Here is an 18,757-nt window from a genome sequence, read left to right on the forward strand (position 1 = left end):
AGTCACATCCTTCAAAACGCATGGGGCTAAAACTGTGTCTAACTAGAATTGAAAGAGGAGTGGGTGGCCCGGTGCACAACTGAGCAAGAGGACAAGTACATTAGAGTGTCTAGTTTAAGAAACCGATGCCTCACAAGTCCTCAACTGGTAGCTTCATTAAATAGTACCCGCAAAACACCAGTCTCACCGTCAACAGTGAAGAGGCGACTCCGGGATGCCTGTCTTCAAGGCAGAGTTACAAAGAAAAAGCCATATCTGCCAGTTGAAGACTTGCGAGGCGTCTGTTTCTCAAACTAGACACTTTAATGTACTTGTCCTCTTGCTCAGTTGTGCACCGGGCCACCCACTCCTCTTTCTATTCTGGTTAGGGCCAGTTTGCGCTGTTCTGTGAAGGGAGTAGTACACAGCGCTGTACGAGATCTTCAGTTTCTTGGCAATTTCTCGCATGGAATAGCCTTCATTTCTCAGAATTTGTATTTTTTATTTAACTAGGCAAGTCAGTTAAGTTAAGAACAAATTCTTATTTACAATGACTGCTTAGGAACAGTGGGTTAACTGCCTTGTTCCGGGGCAGAACGACAGATCGGGGATTCAATCTAGCAACCTTTCAGTTACAGGCCCAACGCTCTAACCACTAGGCTACCTGCCACCCCTAGAATAGACTTACGAGTTTCAGAGGAAAGTCTTTGTTTCTGGCCATTTTGAGCCTGTAATTGAACCCATAAATGCTGATGCTCCAGATACTCAGCTAGTCTAAAGAAGGCAGGATTTATTGCGTCTTTAATCAGCACAACAGTTTTCAGCTGTGCTAACAATTGCAAAAGGTTTTTCTAATGATCAATTAGCCTTTTAAAATGATAAACTTGGATTAGCTAACACAATGTGCCATTGGAACACAGGAGTGATGGTTGCTGATAATGGGCCTCTGTATGCCTTTGTAGATATTCCATTCAAAATCAGCCGTTTCCAGCTACAATAGTCATTTACAACATTAACAATGTCTACACTGTATTTCTGATCAAGTTGATGTTATTTTAATGGACAAAAATGTGCTTTTCTTTCAGAAACAAGGACATTTCTAAGTGACCCCAAACTTTTGAACGGTAGCGTATATAACATTCTATTCCTAAGTTTTGACTCCAGCATTGTTTTGTGTATCAGTTCATAAACCATGTGCCATGGAATCGCTACATCAAAAATCTCTTTCCTACTATTTTGTCATCTGTATGACACAGCTGTCAATGAAACTGGTATACTTTTTTATTTATCACAATTTCTTTAGCCAATTTTGGTCTTTAATGCAGGTCCGACAGACAAGTTCCTTACTTTCTCCCCCTTCCACTTGCCTCTTCCATTTTTTGCAGTAATGCTGCAATTAGTTGGTTGTAATTATGAGTAGAGCAGACATTTACAAAGATTTAACCCTTTTATTTTATATCCAAAAATATTGGATTTTTAATAATTAGTATATTTGAGTTGAACCATAATATTTGTTGTAATATTTATTCTGTCTTTTCTGGTTGATTAAACTGAAATCGCAAACAACTTTCTATGGCTTGTTTAAAAATAGTGATTTTTTAAAAGATTTTCAAATAACTGAAAGTGAGAGGTTGTAATCTGAATAAAGGGAAAAAGGCCATTCTTGAACATGGGGTGAGACATTCTTACTAATCTGTTAGAAAACCAGTTCAGATTTAAATATTACTTTTTGAATGACTGAAGCTTTTAGTGAGAGTTCTATCTTGCATCTTGTTTTACCCAAATACAGTGCCTTGCGAAAGTATTCGGCCCCCTTGAACTTTGCGACCTTTTGCCACATTTCAGGCTTCAAACATAAAGATATAAAACTGTATTTTTTTGTGAAGAATCAACAACAAGTGGGACACAATCATGAAGTGGAACGACATTTATTGGATATTTCAAACTTTTTTAACAAATCAAAAACTGAAAAATTGGGCGTGCAAAATTATTCAGCCCCTTTACTTTCAGTGCAGCAAACTCTCTCCAGAAGTTCAGTGAGGATCTCTGAATGATCCAATGTTGACCTAAAGGACTAATGATGATAAATACAATCCACCTGTGTGTAATCAAGTCTCCGTATAAATGCACCTGCACTGTGATAGTCTCAGAGGTCCGTTAAAAGCGCAGAGATCATCATGAAGAACAAGGAACACACCAGATACTGTTGTGAAGAAGTTTAAAGCCGGATTTGGATACAAAATATTTCCCAAGCTTTAAACATCCCAAGGAGCACTGTGCAAGCGATAATATTGAAATGGAAGGAGTATCAGACCACTGCAAATCTACCAAGACCTGTCCGTCCCTCTAAACTTTCAGCTCATACAAGGAGAAGACTGATCAGAGATGCAGCCAAGAGGCCCATGATCACTCTGGATGAACTGCAGAGATCTACAGCTGAGGTGGGAGACTCTGTCCATAGGACAACAATCAGTTGTATATTGCACAAATCTGGCCTTTATGGAAGAGTGGCAAGAAGAAAGCCATTTCTTAAAGATATCCATAAAAAGTGTTGTTTAAAGTTTGCCACAAGCCACCTGGGAGACACACCAAACATGTGGAAGAAGGTGCTCTGGTCAGATGAAACCAAAATTGAACTTTTTGGCAACAATGCAAAACGTTATGTTTGGCGTAAAAGCAACACAGCTGAACACACCATCCCCACTGTCAAACATGGTGGTGGCAGCATCATGGTTTGGGCCTACTTTTCTTCAGCAGGGACAGGGAAGATGGTTAAAATTGATGGGAAGATGGATGGAGCCAAATACAGGACCATTCTGGAAGAAACCCTGATGGAGTCTTCAAAAGACCTGAGACTGGGACGGAGATTTGTCTTCCAACAAGACAATGATCCAAAACATAAAGCAAAATCTACAATGGAATGGTTAAAAAATAAACATATCCAGGTGTTAGAATGGCCAAGTCAAAGTCCAGACCTGAATCCAATCGAGAATCTGTGGAAAGAACTGAAAACTGCTGTTCACAAATGCTCTCCATCCAACCTCACTGAGCTTGAGCTGTTTTGCAAGGAGGAATGGGAAAAAATGTCAGTCTCTCGATGTGCAAAACTGATAGAGACATACCCCAAGCGACTTACAGCTGTAATCACAGCAAAAGGTGGCGCTACAAAGTATTAACTTAAGGGGGCTGAATAATTTTGCACGCCCAATATTTCAGTTTTTGATTTGTTAAAATAGTTTGAAATATCCAATAAATGTCGTTCCACTTCATGATTGTGTCCCACTTGTTGTTGATTCTTCACAAAAAAATACAGTTTTATATCTTTATGTTTGAAGCCTGAAATGTGGCAAAAGGTCGCAAAGTTCAAGGGGGCCGAATACTTTCGCAAGGCACTGTATCTAGAATTGCTGAACAGGAAACTGAGTTACTACCTAACTTTAGTTATGACACTGTCTTTTCCATCTAATTTTATGTGTTAATCTCCCATAATCTTCTACTTGTAAAGTGGATTCTGGATTTTCAAGTTCAACCTTCCGCCTCAGACAGGACATTCCAGCTGAGACAACTATAATTCCTTGCTTCCAGATCCTGTTTGCATAATGTATGAAGGTGGGAAAAGCACTTGACCAGAAATTGGACAGGAACCTATGGATTCTCTTGATGTTTATTCAGCTGTAGCAGAAATAGGCTATATACAAAGTGCATTCGGAAAGTATTCACATCCCTTGACTTTTTACACATTTTACAGCCTTATTCTAAAATGTATTGAATATCTTTTTTCCCTCATCAATCTACACACAATACCCCATATTTACAAAGCAAAAACAGGTTTTCATAAATTTTAACACATTTTAAAAAAATAGAAAACTTTATCACATTTAGATAAATATCTCTTTACTCTGTACTTTGTTGAAGCACCTTTGGCAGCTATAACAGCCTCGAGTCTTCTTGGGTATAATGCTACAAGCTTGGCACACCTGTATTTGGGGAGTTTCTCCCATTCTTCAATTCAGGTCCTCTCAAGCTCTGTCCGGTTGGATGGGGAGTATCGCTACACAGCTATTTTCAGGTCTCTTCAGAGATGTTCGATCGGGTTCAAGTCCGAACTCTGGCTGGACCACTCAAGGACATTCAGAGACTTGTCCCAAATCCACTCCTGCATTGTCTTTGCTGTGTGCTTAGGGTCGTTGTCCTGTTGGAAGGTGAACCTTCACCCCAGTCTGAGGTCCTGAGTGTTCTGGAGCAGGTTTACATCAAGGATCTCTTTTGTACTTTGCTCCGTTCATCTCTCCCTCAATCCTGACTAGTCTCCCAGTCCCTGCCGCTGAAAAACATCCTCACAGCATGATGCTGCCTCCACCACCATGCTTCATCGTAGGGATGGTGCCAGGTTGTCTCCAGATGTGACTCTTGGCATTCAGGACAAAGAGTTCAATCTAGGTTTCATCAGACCAGGAAATCTTGTTTCTCATGGTCTGAGTCCTCTAGGTGCCTTTTGGCAAACTCCAAGTAGGCTGTCGTGTGCCTTTTACTGAGGAGTGGCTTTCGTTTGGCCACTCTACCCTAACGGCCTGATTGGTGGAGTGCTGCAAAGATGGTTGTCCTTCTGGAAGGTTCTCCCATCTCCACAGAGGACCTCAGGAGCTCTGTCAGAGTGACCATAGTGTTCTTGGTCACCTTCCTGACCAATGCCCTTCTCCCCCGATTGCTCAGTTTGGCCGGGCGGCCAGCTCCCGGAAGATTATTTGTGGTTCCAAACTTCTTCCATTTAAGAATGATGGAGGCCACTGTGTTCTTGTGGACCTTCAATGCTGCATACATTTTTGGGTACCCTTCCCCAGATCTATCTGTGCCTCGACACAATCCTGTTTTGGAGCTCTACGAACAATTCCTTAAATCTCATGGCTTGGTTTTTGCTCTGACATGCACTGTCAACTGTGGGACCTGATATAGACAGGTGTGTGTGCCTTTCCAAATCATGTCCAATCAATTGAATGTACCACAGGTGGACTCCAATCAAGTTGTAGAAACATCTCAAGGAGGATCAATGGAAACAGGATGCACCTGAACTCAATTCAATTTCCAGTCTCATAGCAAAGGGTTTACAAATACTTACGTAAGTAAGATATTTCAGTGTTTTTTTTATTTTTAATACATTTGCAAAAATAAAAAAAAACGTTTTTGCTTTGTCATTATGGGGTATTGTGTGTAGATTGAGTAAAATGTTGAGTCCATTTTAGAATAATGCTGTAACGTAACAAAATGTGGAAAAAGTCAAGGGGTCTGAATACTTTTGAATGCATTGTACCTGCAAATATCTGCAGTATTTAGCAGCTAGAGAAATAGGTTCACAAGTGCTCAAAGGAAACAATGTCAAGGACTTTGAGAAAGTTATTTTCCCCAAAAACATAAATCAATCCCAGATATTCGTGCTCTGTTTGTTTATATGCATTTATGCAAAAAGTTACACAATTGTTGGAGCAGAGTGTTTGGAGAGCGTGATGAGAATGACAGTGGTGAAGAGAAAGAGGGGAAGGAGATAGGGAGAAGGAGGGGAGGCCCAGCACTTCATTGTTTGCCCCAACAGAACCATCTCCAATTACTGCACAAAGGGGGCTCATTCAGGCCCCGTGGACTTGAACACTGTGCTTCAATGAATGCTAAGAGGAGCCCAGAGAACGAGAGGGTCATTCTACAGGGATTCACCCACAGACTGGGGTCTGCTATCAAACACTACTCTACCCTGCTCAATCACAACCATACAGGCTCATTTACCTATAGGGCCAGATTCCCTAGACGCTTTGTTTCACTGCAAGGTTTGCACAACATTGGCTGGCTACAGCTTTTAAATCAACCTGCATATTTTTTTACTGGTTTTATACTGGGAAAAAAATATAAATGCAACATGCAACAATTTCAAAGATTTTACTGAGTTACAGTTGAGAATGATGAGAAAATGAGAAAGTCGGTCAATTTAAGTAGTTTAATTAGGCCCTAATCTATAGATTTCAAATGGCCTCACGATAGGCCTCAGGATCTTGTCACAGTATTTCTGTGCATTCAAATTGCCATCGATAAAATGCAATTGTGTTCGTTGTCCGTAGCTTATACCTGCCCATACCATAACCCCACCGCCACCATAGTGCACCATAGGGCACACAGTAAACTGCTCGCCGAAACGATGCCATACACGTGGTCTGCAGTTGCGAGACCAGTTGGACGTACTGCCAAATTCTAAAACGACGCTGGAGGCTGCTTATGGTCGAGGAATGAACATGAAATTATCTGGCAATAGCTCTGGTGGACATTCCTGCAGTCAGCATGCCAATTGCACGCTCCCTCAACTTGAAATATCAGTGGCATTGTGTTCTGTGACACAACTGCGCATTTTAGAGTGGCCTTTTATTGTTCCCATGACAAGGTGCACCTGTGTAATGATCATGCTGTTTAATCTGCTTCTTGATATGACACACCTGTCAGGTGGATGGATTATCTTGACAGAGGAGAAATGCTCACTAACAGGGATGTAAACACATTGTGCAAAAAATGAGAGAAATAACCTTTTTGGAACATTTCTGGGATCTTTTATTTCAGTTCATGAAACATGAGACCAACACTTTACATGTTGCATTTATATTTTTGTACAGTGTACATTTTCACTGTTAGCATTCATTTACTCCTGAAGTTGGGAAATTTGTGCGGCCTCAAACATTTCCGAATGCCCATAATGTAGTGTTAACCTTTTTATTTTCAGGAGATCCAGGTGTAAAAACATCTGGTTATAGTATATTAAAAACCCTACTAAGGAATGTATGGCTGGATGCTATTAGTCAACACCAGCTAAATGGCGTTAGGTTACAGTGAAGCTATGGCCTGAACTACTCACTACTCACTGCCTCGTCCCCTCATCTTTTTGATCAATTGCCCAGAGAACATCCCATTGTTACCAGAGCCATATTTAGGTTGTCACATTTTGCAATTGCAAACTCACCTCTCCATCTTTTTCCTTTGAACTGAGTCCGTGTGTGTACCCTACAATTGTTAGAGAACGATGTATGTATCACTGTGGGTTAGGACACGCTACTGACAGGACACGCTACTGACAGGAAGCCTGGATGTCACCAGGAAATTAGACATTCTCGTCTGTACATCCCATTTCTGGAAATGCATTGAATTCCTCTCGTAGTTTCAGGGATGCAATTGTAAAGGTGTTTTCTCCTGGTAGTCATCCACATAGCGAACAGCTTTGTCACCTCTCACATTGACCTTCCATTGTTTGCATGTTGGGTTTATCCGTCGTTAGGATATGTGTTATGATATGCGTGTGTAAGGACTTTTCTAAGTCCAACAGTTTTGTCTCATTGCTGAAACATGGTTATCCTGCCATGAACATTGCTCGTCAGTCCAATGAAATGCATTTGGTCTAAATAATCGTTGTCATATTTCACTTAGTTATTTTTATAATTCACTAAGGCTCATTAATAAAATGTAATTTATATTTTTAGCAGATGTTCTTATCCAGAATGACTTGCAGGAGCAATTAGGATTAAGTGCCTTGCTCAAGGGCACAGACATATATTTTTCACCAAGTTGGCTCAGGGATTTGAACAGGCAACCTTTTGGTTACTGGCCCAATGCTCTTAACCACTAGGCTACCTGCCACCAGGAATGCTTCAACTGGTGAAATACTCCATCCACTTTTCTCTTAGTCTGAGACAAAAATGTTGTCTCCATGGTTCCAGTGATAAGACTGGTCTTCTACCCTAATTTCCATGTTACAATACCACTTCCACCATTTCAAGAGCAGGTTTCTCTCCAGTGTGAACCTTGGGGGTTGTTGAGGGCATCGGGGTGCTATGACAACAGACCAGGTCTAAAGAAACACATTATTGACAATTCCCCTGACATACAGTATCTGGTTCACAGTCAGCAACATCTACCTGACATAGGGGACACTGTGAGATGTGGGAGAGGTCTGACTGCAGCCAGTGGAGGAAACCAGTCGTTTCATGCCCAGATAAGAGCGTAGGAATACAAGGCAGCCTTCCTGCTGTTTATATTAGTTGCTTGTCGTTTGTGCTAAATTTGTTTCTACTAATTCTAATTGTTATACTGCACTGTCATGTTGACATGTGGGCAGTGATGCCTGCTGGCTAGGCCAAGGTTATTGGTTCTATTCCAGTGAGGTTGCATAATTGTAAGTGGTTTTGGATAAAAGCATTTGCCAAGTGGCATATATTATATTAAAATAGATTGGGAACTTCTTTTTAATAAAATGTCTCCAAACAGCCACATTCAAATACCATATTTACACCCACTCTCTTTTAGTCCACACTGTATCTCACTTTCTCTACACATCTCTCCCCATCCCCTCTCTGACTCTGATTTGATTTGATTTGACTCCTATCCTTTTTGGGATACAAAACAAGTTGCACCTTTACTCTGAAAGTCCTCCCGATGCTGAGTTATAGTAGATTTAACCAAGGGGCTAAGGACTGGGAAATAGTTCATGTTCATGTGTGTGAGGAGGACACTCACCAGAACACAGTCCAACCATATTGCCCCTCACTGCAAGGACAATTTGCCACTGGCTGACTGGACTCAAACAAAATGGGAGAGAAAAGGGAGCACAGGACAACAGAGTTCCAGTGAAAGCTGGCTGACTGGACTCAAACAAAACGGGAGAGAAAAGGGAGCACAGGACAACAGAGTTCCAGTGAAAGCTGGCTGACTGGACTCAAACAAAATGGGAGAGAAAAGGGAGCACAGGACAACAGAGTTCCAGTGAAAGCTGGCTGACTGGACTCAAACAAAACGGGAGAGAAAAGGGAGCACAGGACAACAGAGTTCCAGTGAAAGCTGGCTGACTGGACTCAAACAAAACGGGAGAGAAAAGGGAGCACAGGACAACAGAGTTCCAGTGAAAGCTGGCTGACTGGACTCAAACAAAACGGGAGAGAAAAGGGAGCACAGGACAACAGAGTTCCAGTGAAAGCTGGCAGACGGAATCCGCTCAGAGGAGCACAGAATGCCATTACATAATCAGCCACTAAAACAACAACCACAGCCATTAATTGGGCCCCAATCGCAGGTTTGGGGAGGAGCGGTGCCAGGGGAGAGCCAGGCTGTTTACCACTTGAAGGGTTAATCAGAGAGTCTTGCAATATTAGGTGAATTAGGTAGAGCTGATAGCTTGATAAGCCTAGATACCTAATATTAGACAGAGAAGAGTGGCACGCTTCAAAAGTGTATCACATCATCTACCCATTTTTCCGGTACAATTATAACGAGAGACAAAGCAACACATCTATTATACTTCATAAGGAAAAGAGCATCATTGCAGAGTATTAGGAGCCGAGAAGCATCAAAACTGCTGCTCTAATAGAAAAAAGAACACCGTGGCCCAGACATTATTCCTTCAAGTACTCTACATAAACAGGCACAGGGCAGTCCATGTTGAGTGTAGCAGAACTCAATTCCTCTTTCCGTCATCTCTCCCCCTCTCTTTCACCCCCCCATTTTCCCACACCACTTGTGTGAAGTAAATTCTCATTAAGAACCAAATTGTTTTCAGATGCTGGCCGGGTGAAGTTTCCCAGGAAACTGCTGGGAAGCAGGGAACAGGCTGGGGTGGCAGGCAGTGTTGGAATGGGCAGAGGGAGAAAGAGAGAGATCCGGGCATGCCTCAAATCCCATTGCCAGGGTTCAGTGAGCTCCTTTTGCCATGTACAATGTCTGCTGCCGGGCTCTTTTTGGACCTTTACAAATGGCAAGGAAGAAGCACTGTCAAGCCCTTAAGGAAATCATTTTCTTTCACCTCATTACGAAATATACAGTATTTAATTCCTCACCTTTAAGGTAAAACAAATCATTCTGATGTTATGCTAGAAACAAAGTTAAAAAATGTGAAGTAGATCAAATCAAATTTTATTTGTCACATGCCCCGAATACAAATGCTTACTTACAAGCCCCTAACCAACAGCGCAGTTTTAAAAATAAGAGTAAGAAATAAAACAAACAAGTAATTAAAGAGCAGCAGTAAAATAACAATAGGGAGACGATATACAGGGGTCACCGATACAGAGTCAATGTGCAGGTACACCGGTTAGTTGAGGTAATATGTACATATTTAAAGTGACTATGCATAGATAATAACAGAGTAGCAATGGTGTAAAAGAGGGGGTGGGCAATGCAAATAGACTGGGTAGCCATTTGATTAGATGTTCAAGTCTTAAGGCTTGGGGTTAGAAGCTGTTTAGAAGCCTCTTGGACCTAGACTTGGTGCATCGGTACCGTTTGCCGTGCGGTAGCAGAGAGAACAGTCTGACTTTGGTGGCTGGAGTCTTTGATCATTTTTAGGGCCTTCCTCTGACACCGCCTGGTATAGAGGTCCTGGATGGCAGGAAGCTTGGCCCCGGTGATGTACTGGACCGTACTACCCTCTGTAGTACCTTGCGATCGGAGGCCGAGCAGTTGCCATACCAGGCAGTGATGCAACCCATCAGGATGCTCTCTGGTGCAGCTGTAAAACCTTTTGAGGATCTCTTCATGACTGTCTTGGTGTGTTTGGACCATGAAAGTTTGTTGGTGATGTGGACACCAAGGAACTTGAAGCTCTCAACCTGCTCCACTACGGTCCCGTCGATGAGAATGGGGGCGTGCTCAGTCCTCCTTTTCCTATGTCCACAATCATCTCCTTTGTCTTGATCACGCTGATGTCCGACAGGAAATACAATAAAACATTTTTTTAAATTAACTTTATTTAAAGGGAATTACATATTGACAACCATGTTTCAGTTAGTAACTTGAATCACAAAGAAACAAAATAATTTGACACGCTATTCAAATAACAACCTTTTACCAAATGGTTCATTGGTGGACCAGATGGTTAATGCCCTAGAGTTATGGGACGTGTTCCAATTCTTTCAACTCTCACTTCAACTGTTAGATCTATAATACCACATTCAATTAAGGGGCCCATTTAATCAAGCCGGGAAATTAGGTTTCTAGAGAAATCCAACCTTGGTCTTCAAAGATGTACATTTGGATGCGTGTCCTCAGCAAAACAATGCTTAGAGTGAAACCAAAATCCACATTGATTGAAAAAAACCTGTGAATGAATGTGACTGAATGGTATGTTTAACTAACCCCAAAACCCAGTTTGCAGTCTTGATTGAGTAGCTTCTAATAAATAGAAACCACCTTCATCACATGAAGTCACCTGTCCTCTTTTTCCTGTTTTTTGAGATTGAAGATAAAAATATCTGATCTTTTTAAATTGGTGTTCATTTAATTTACACCACAGAACTCTTCCCCAGACAGTCCTGATAATACCTTTTATTTGTTTCTGCACACAATGGCAGGCTATCAGCTCTAGACGATCTTTACAGGCTGTTGTATGACTGGCCTCTGTCGCTCTTCCTTCAACTAAACCCTTTCTCTAAATCTAGGTTTTCATTACCAAAGTTCTCCATTTGGTACCAAAATGCTCAACATGTAGGAAGCCTACATGGAAGCAATCTCACCAGATCAGGTTTCATATGTCTTCAAATAGATCATAAAATAGTCGTCATTTCCTCACTTGGTGTCAGTGATATCACACTCTGATCTTGTGAGAGTTAACCCCTGTTTACTGTACATTTTGTCACTTTCATGGATTATGTGTTGGCTGAAACGCTGGCAAAGGAGTCCAAGACTGGAGGTTTAGGAAACACACTCTGCTTCCCCATCCCAGCACAATGGTAGTGCCTCACTCACTCTGTTCATTCAAAGCAGGTCATTGAAAGAGCTGTTGTGTAGAGACAAGATGGGGCCCGCAAACCCCTTCACTGTTGGCCTGCATGTTGGCCTCAAACCCTTTCTCTAAATCTAGGTTTTCATTACCAAAGTTCTCCATTTGGTGCCAAAATGCTGCATTTCTGTGAACAGTATATTGATTTAATGAAACGTGGTCAGATAATGTCAAATACTTTATTGAAGGGAAGGAGATTGGATTACAGGTCTTTTCCACATCATCTCTATGCATCTTTGTTTACACTGTAGGCTACACTGATGCAAGAGCTTGGGTATTGCCTGAACCAGACCCATAAAAGTTCTGCTCCCTGGGTATAGTTTTACAATACACGAATGACCTAGAATACAATGTATCAACTAGAATCTAAACTCCAAACACATTCCAGTCAGATTAGAGCAGGGGCCTCAAACTCTTCTTCCTTTTTGGTATAATGGTGTTTGCAACATTTATATGTGCATTTCGCCACCTACTGTACAGGTGGATAATAATGATCCAAATAGGAACAAATGTGGGGTAAAATATTTAAATTCCTTACAAACTATCAGTAATGAAATATTAAACTAAATCAGCCTGGTTTTCTGTTTAAGTCAGGTCCCGACACAGGCTCAGAAGGATTCTGTGATGGCAGGACATTTCCTGGCAGTGCTTCTGCCGTTAAGTCTTGGAGGCCCAAAACCTTCTCTGCTGCAGATATAATGCACAGCCTCTTGGACTTCTTGGACACTTGTGCAGTACAATTAATAACTGTGACTAGAAATGCTACAAAAACCACCTTTTCACAATAAGTGTATCCAGATCACTTGATTGAAGTATAACATTTGCTGTGGTCTCTTGCCCTCTCAATGCTCTTCACTGCCTCCACATTGGAGATTTGCTGTACAGCCTTGATCCTTGACACTTCAACCCCTTTCACCCTAACAGGGCACTCGGGGAATTCGGGAAATACGAGTTGCAACATTTTAAATTCAGACTTCTCAAAAACATATTCCTTCCGTCTGTAAACACTTAACACATGACTAAACTTTTTACACTTATTTCATTGCATCAGGTTTTGCATGAACGCTCTTACGGTGATAAATTCTCATCAAACATCAATAATACAGATACACTTAGCTCCCTTTTCCCTCCATACCAGTCAAGCGACGTACATGAACTACTCCTGGATTTTTTTGCCAAAGATATTGATTATCATTGTCCAACCGACACCAGAGATAACACCTTTTACTGGTGCCCTGCTCTGAAAATCAAAGCTGTTCACTTCATGCGTCGATCATTTCGTGAGGCACAATGCACACTGCTTTTGCTCTTTAGATACACACCATATTACTCCTGGTTACTTTGACTACATCCACTTTTTCCAACGCCGCCTTCACCATCCTTATGGCTTCAAAAGGGTTTCCCAAATAAACATCTTTATCCAAATTAACATCTTGGTCCAAATAAACATCTTGGTCCAAATGAACATCTTGGTCCAAATAAACATCTTGGTCCAAATAAACATCTTGGTCCAAATAAACATCTTGATCCAAATAAACATCTTGATCCAAATAAACATCTTTCTCCAAATAAACATCTTTATCCAAAAAAGTACTCCAACAAGCAATGATTCATCACTCATTTTCCACAACCATTTTAGCCCTTTTTCTTCCATTCTTGGACTTTAATGTTGTCCACTCATCTCTCTCGCTAGCTGTACTGGACGTCCTTTCATCTTCAAACAACACTTCTGCTTCCGTCATCTTACGGTCATCGCTTTCCAGCCACAAACTGATTCCATGGAGGGCCTAGTGTATGCTGGTTTTTGTTTTTTCCTTTCAAGTAAAACCTAGACAATCAGGTGAGGGTAGATACTTACTTACTAATTAGTGACCTTAATTCATCAATCAAGTACAAGGGAGGCGCTATGGAATGAGTTTGACATGTGGATTAGAGGAACTCTGTGGCACAGGAGGTTGGTGGCAACTTAATTAGGGAGAATGGGCTCGTGGAAATGGCTGGAGTGGAATAAGAGGAATGTTATCAAATAAACTCAGCAAAAAAAGAAACGTCCTCTCACTGTCAACTGTGTTTATTTTCAGCAAACTAACGTGTAAATATTTGTATGAACATAGCAAGATTTGACAACTGAGACATAAACTGAACAAGTTCCATAGACATGTGACTAACAGAAATTGAATAATGTGTCCCTGACCAAAGGGGGGGGGGATCAAAATCAAAAGTAACTGTCAGTATCTGGTGTGGCCACCAGCTGCATTAAGCACTGCAGTGCATCTCCTCCTCATGGACTGCACCAGATTTGCCAGTTCTTGCTGTGATATGTTACCCCAATCTTCCACGGTTCCCACCGTGAAGCAAGTTCCCGGACATTTCTGGAGGGAATGGCCCTAGCCCTCACCCTTCGATCCAACAGGTCCCAGACGTGCTCAATGGGATTGTGCAGGTGTTGTTACACGTGGTCTGCCACTGCGAGGACCATCAGCAGTCCGTCCTGTCTCCCTGTAGCTCTGGCTTAGGTGTCTCACAGTACGGACATTGCAATTTATTATCCTGGCCACATCTGCAGTCCTCATGCCTCCTTGCAGCATGCCTAAGGCATGTTCACGCAGATGAGCAGGGACCCAGGGCATCTTTCTTTTTTTGTGTTTTCCAGCGTCAGTAGAAAGGCCTCTTTAGTGTCCTATGTTTTCATGACTGTGTCCTTAATTGGCTACCGTCTGTAAGCTGTTAGTGTCTAAACGACTGTTCCACAGGTGCATGTTCCTTAATTGTTTATGGTTCATTGAACAAGCATGGGAAACAGTGTTTAAATCCTTTACAATGAAGATATGTGAAGTTATTTGAATTAATACGAATTATCTTTGAGACAGGGTCCTGAAAAGGGACGTTTCTTTTTTTTGCTGAGTTTACATCAAACGCGGCTTCCATGTGTTTGATGCCATTCCATTCACTACGTTCCAGCCATTATTATGAGCTGTCCTCCCCTCAGCAGCCTCCTCTGGTACGTGGGGCCCAGTTCCAGAGCTAGACTTGGGCTGGAACATTGACAACTGTATCCTTTTTACTTTCACTATAGTCTCTACAATCAGAGCAAATCACAACCCCATGATCTCGTCTGACTAAATAAATAGTGATTGTGAATAGAGGCTAGTAAAGGCTTAGTGACTTTATAAAGTGAAATATGTGTATATTTGGTGAGCAATGACAACATGCACACCGCACTGTGATTGTATGATCTTCATACATGCCGTTAACAATCGCATTACTTTGTGCGTTTATACTTATTATAAACAATCCAAAAATGCAACCTGTGCCTACTATACCTGACGATAAACGGTTGTCTGACTGTTCTAATGACGGCTGGAAAGCGGTCACATTGCAGGAAGACATGCAACTCTGTTGTAAAATCAATAATATTTTGAGTCAAGACGTACAGTACCAGTCAAAAGTTTGGACACACCTACTCATTCAAGGGTTTTTCTTCATTTGTTTATATTTTCTACATTGTAGATTAGTAGTGAAGACATCAAAACTATGAAATAATACATATGGAATCATGTAGTAACCAAAAAAGTGTTATACAAATTTGAGATTCTTCCTAGTAGTAGTTGTAGTTGTATTGATGACAGCTTTGCACACTCTTGGCTGTACTTGGTAGTCACCTGGAATGCATTTCAATTAACAGGTGTGCTTTGTTAAAAGTGAATTTGTGGAATTTCTTTCCTTATTAACGCTTTGAGCCAATCAGTTGTGTTGTGACAAGGTAAGGGTGGTATACAGAAGATAGTCCTATTTGGTAAAGAACAAGCCCATATTATGGCAAGAACCGCTCAAATAAGCAAAGAGAAACGACAGTCCATCATTACTTTAAGACATGAAGGTCAGTTAATCCTGAACATTTTAAGAACTTTGAAAGTTTCTTGAAGTGCCATCAAGTGCTATGATGAAACTGTCTCTCATGAGGACCGCCACTGGAAAGGAAGACCCAGCGTTACCGTTGCTGCAGAGGACAAGTTCATTAGTTACCAACCTCAGAAATCGCAACCCAAATAAATGCTTCACAGAGTTCAAGTAACAGATGCATCTCAACATCAACTGTTCAGAGGAGACTGTGTAAATCAGGACTCCATGGTCGAATTGCTGCAAAGAAACCACTACTAAAGGACACCAATAAGAAGATACTTGTTGGGGCCAAGAAACATGAGAAATGGACATTAGACCGGTGGAAATCTATCCTTTGTTCTGATGAGTCCAAATGTAAGATTTTTAGTTCCAACCGCTGTGTCTTTGTGAGACGCAGAGTAGGTGAACAGATGATCTCTGCATGTGTGGTTCCCACCGTGAAGCATGGAGGAGGAGGTGTTATGGTGTCGGGGTGCTTTGCTGGTGACAGTGTCGGGATTTATTTATAATTCAAGGCACACTTAACCAGCATGGCTACAGTACCACAGCATTATGCAACGCCATCCCATCTGGTTTGCGCTTAGTGGGACTATCATTTGTTTTTCAACAGGACAATAACCCAACACACCTCCAGGCTGTGTAAGGGTTATTTGACCAAGAAGGAGAGTGATGGCGTGCTGCATCAGATGACGTGGCCTCCACAATCACCCGACCTCAACCTAATTGAGATGGTTTGGGATGAGTTGGACCTCAGAGTGAAGGAAAAGCAGTCAACATGTGCTCAGCATATGTGGGAACTCCTTCAAGACTGTTGGAAAAGCATTCCAGTTGAAGCTGGTCGAGAGAATGCCAAGAGTGTGCAAAGCTGTCATCAAGGCAAAGGGTGGCTACTAGGAAAAATCTAAAGTATATTTTGATTTGTTTAACACTTTTTTTGGTTACTACATGATTCCATATGTGATATTTCATAGTTTTGATTCTACAATGTAGAAACTTTTGACTGGTACTGTATGTGAAAGCGTATAGTGGCTACACAAGCTTTTAGTGCCAAGTGGCTCCAAACAGTTTTGTAAGAATTGTGCATTGTATTCTTAAGTGAATTCTTTAATGAATGCAAGCATGTTGTAGGTACCAGCTTGTATATCTTCTGTCATAACTAATGCTGGACCATTTTAAAACTGCAGCGGTCTGTTTTCTGCTAGGTTTAGTACTTTAGCTAGCTAGCTAGCCTACTCTGTGGTCAAGACAGTTGTTAAAAAAAGCGTGATATTTTGACATTACGAAGCTGTACTTTATTGGGCTTGGGTTAGTAGGTGCAAAGGACATCACAGTAAAGGGATTAGAAATTGTAAAGCAATGAATTTGTGTCTACTAGGAAGTGTACACGTCCACATTGACAGTTGGCAAAGATGCACTGGTATGGTTAATATTATATACTACTTGTGAATGCGGTGACAGTGATATTGTGTGCATGCTACAATCCCTTGATCCCTTGTACATTTTGAAGTCAGCCCTCAAGTAGTCCAGAGCAGGTGATAACTGCATCAGGGTATAATCCCTTCTGAAGTGCCCGTTATTGACTTTGCTTCTAGTTTCAGATCAAAACAAGAGTACTGGTATGACATTACATTCAAGTTTCTTTAGTTGAAATTACCATTGTAGTGAGTGGCTGGAAATCTTACAGACTGCGGCTTCAGTGATAATTCCCACTCCTAGTGTTTTCTTAAAAATGGAGTAAAGGTCACAAATTGTATAGTTTATAGACACACACTGTATATTTGCTAAACAACAGCTCAAGCTGGCAGAATGGGGACAAAGGTTGCCATCAGATAAAGTGAATCCATTATTGCATAAAACATGACACCACTGTTTTTTAAGCAAATTCAAAGACATTGTGTGTTTTGAGTGTGATGATCTTTGACCTTAGGAGGACTATGGACGGAAGCTGATACTGGCCGACGGGGACATGGTGAAACAGAAGGATGATGAGCTCCTGAAAGAGTCTGAGGTCAGTGAGGTGGAATTTCTTGTGGTAGGAGATCCATTTGTGTAAGGGAGACCATTGATTACTGGACTTGTTTTTTATGCTGTAAAAGTTGTTCATTAACCTATTAACCCAGGCCTTAGCCAAACTGTCTCACCACTGCTCCAATAGGGTCAAGCCGACTTGGGGGAGATCTTAAAGAGCCTAGAATTGTTTCACTATCCCCTCTGTTGCAGGAGAGCATGTCCCCACACTTCACTATACCAAGTCCCTCATGTACACTGCTCAACAAAAATAAAGGGAACACTAAAATAACACATCCTAGATCTGAATGAATGAAATATTCTTATTAAATACTTTTTTCTTTACATAGTTGAATGTGCTGACAACAAAATCACACAAAAATAATGAATGGAAGTCAAATGTATCAACCCATGGAGGTCTGTATTTGGAATCACACTCAAAATTAAAGTGGAAAACCACACTACAGGCTGATCCAACTATGATTTAATGTCCTTGAAACAAGTCAAAATGAGGCTCAGTAGTGTGTGTGGCCTCCACGTGCCTGTATGACCTCCCTACAATGCCTGGGCATGCTCCTGATGAGGTGGGGGATGGTCTCCTGAGGGATCTCCTCCCAGACCTGGACTAAAGCATCCGCCAACTCCTGGACAGTCTGTGGTGCAACGTGGCGTTGGTGGATGGAGCGAGACATGATGTCCCAGATGTGCTCAATTGGATTCAGTCCATAGCGGGCCAGTCCATAGCATCAATGCCTTCTTCTTGCAGGAACTGCTGACACACTCCAGCCACATGAGGTCTAGCATTGTCTTGCATTAGGAGGAACCCAGGGCCAACCGCACCAGCATATGGTCTCACAAGGGGTCTGAGGATCTCATCTCGGTACCTAATGGCAGTCAGACTACCTCTGGCGAGCACATGGAGGGCTGTGCGGCCCCCCAAAGAAATGCCACCCCCACACCATGACTGACCCACCGCCAAACCGGTCATGCTGGAGGATGGTGCAGGCAGCAGAACGTTCTCCACGGCGTCTCCATGACTGTCACGTCTGTCACATGTGCTCAGTGTGAACCTGCTTT

The 18,757-nt window shown here is 41.7% G+C and overlaps 1 pseudogene; it reads left to right on the forward strand.

Annotated features, from left to right (window-relative positions):
• The window catches only part of LOC110529632, a 48,518-nt pseudogene that overhangs the window by 22,303 nt on the left and 7,458 nt on the right, over positions 1-18,757 (forward strand).

The sequence above is a fragment of the Oncorhynchus mykiss genome, chromosome 1 (genome assembly GCF_013265735.2).
Source record: "Oncorhynchus mykiss isolate Arlee chromosome 1, USDA_OmykA_1.1, whole genome shotgun sequence".
NCBI classification, from domain to species: domain Eukaryota; kingdom Metazoa; phylum Chordata; class Actinopteri; order Salmoniformes; family Salmonidae; genus Oncorhynchus; species Oncorhynchus mykiss.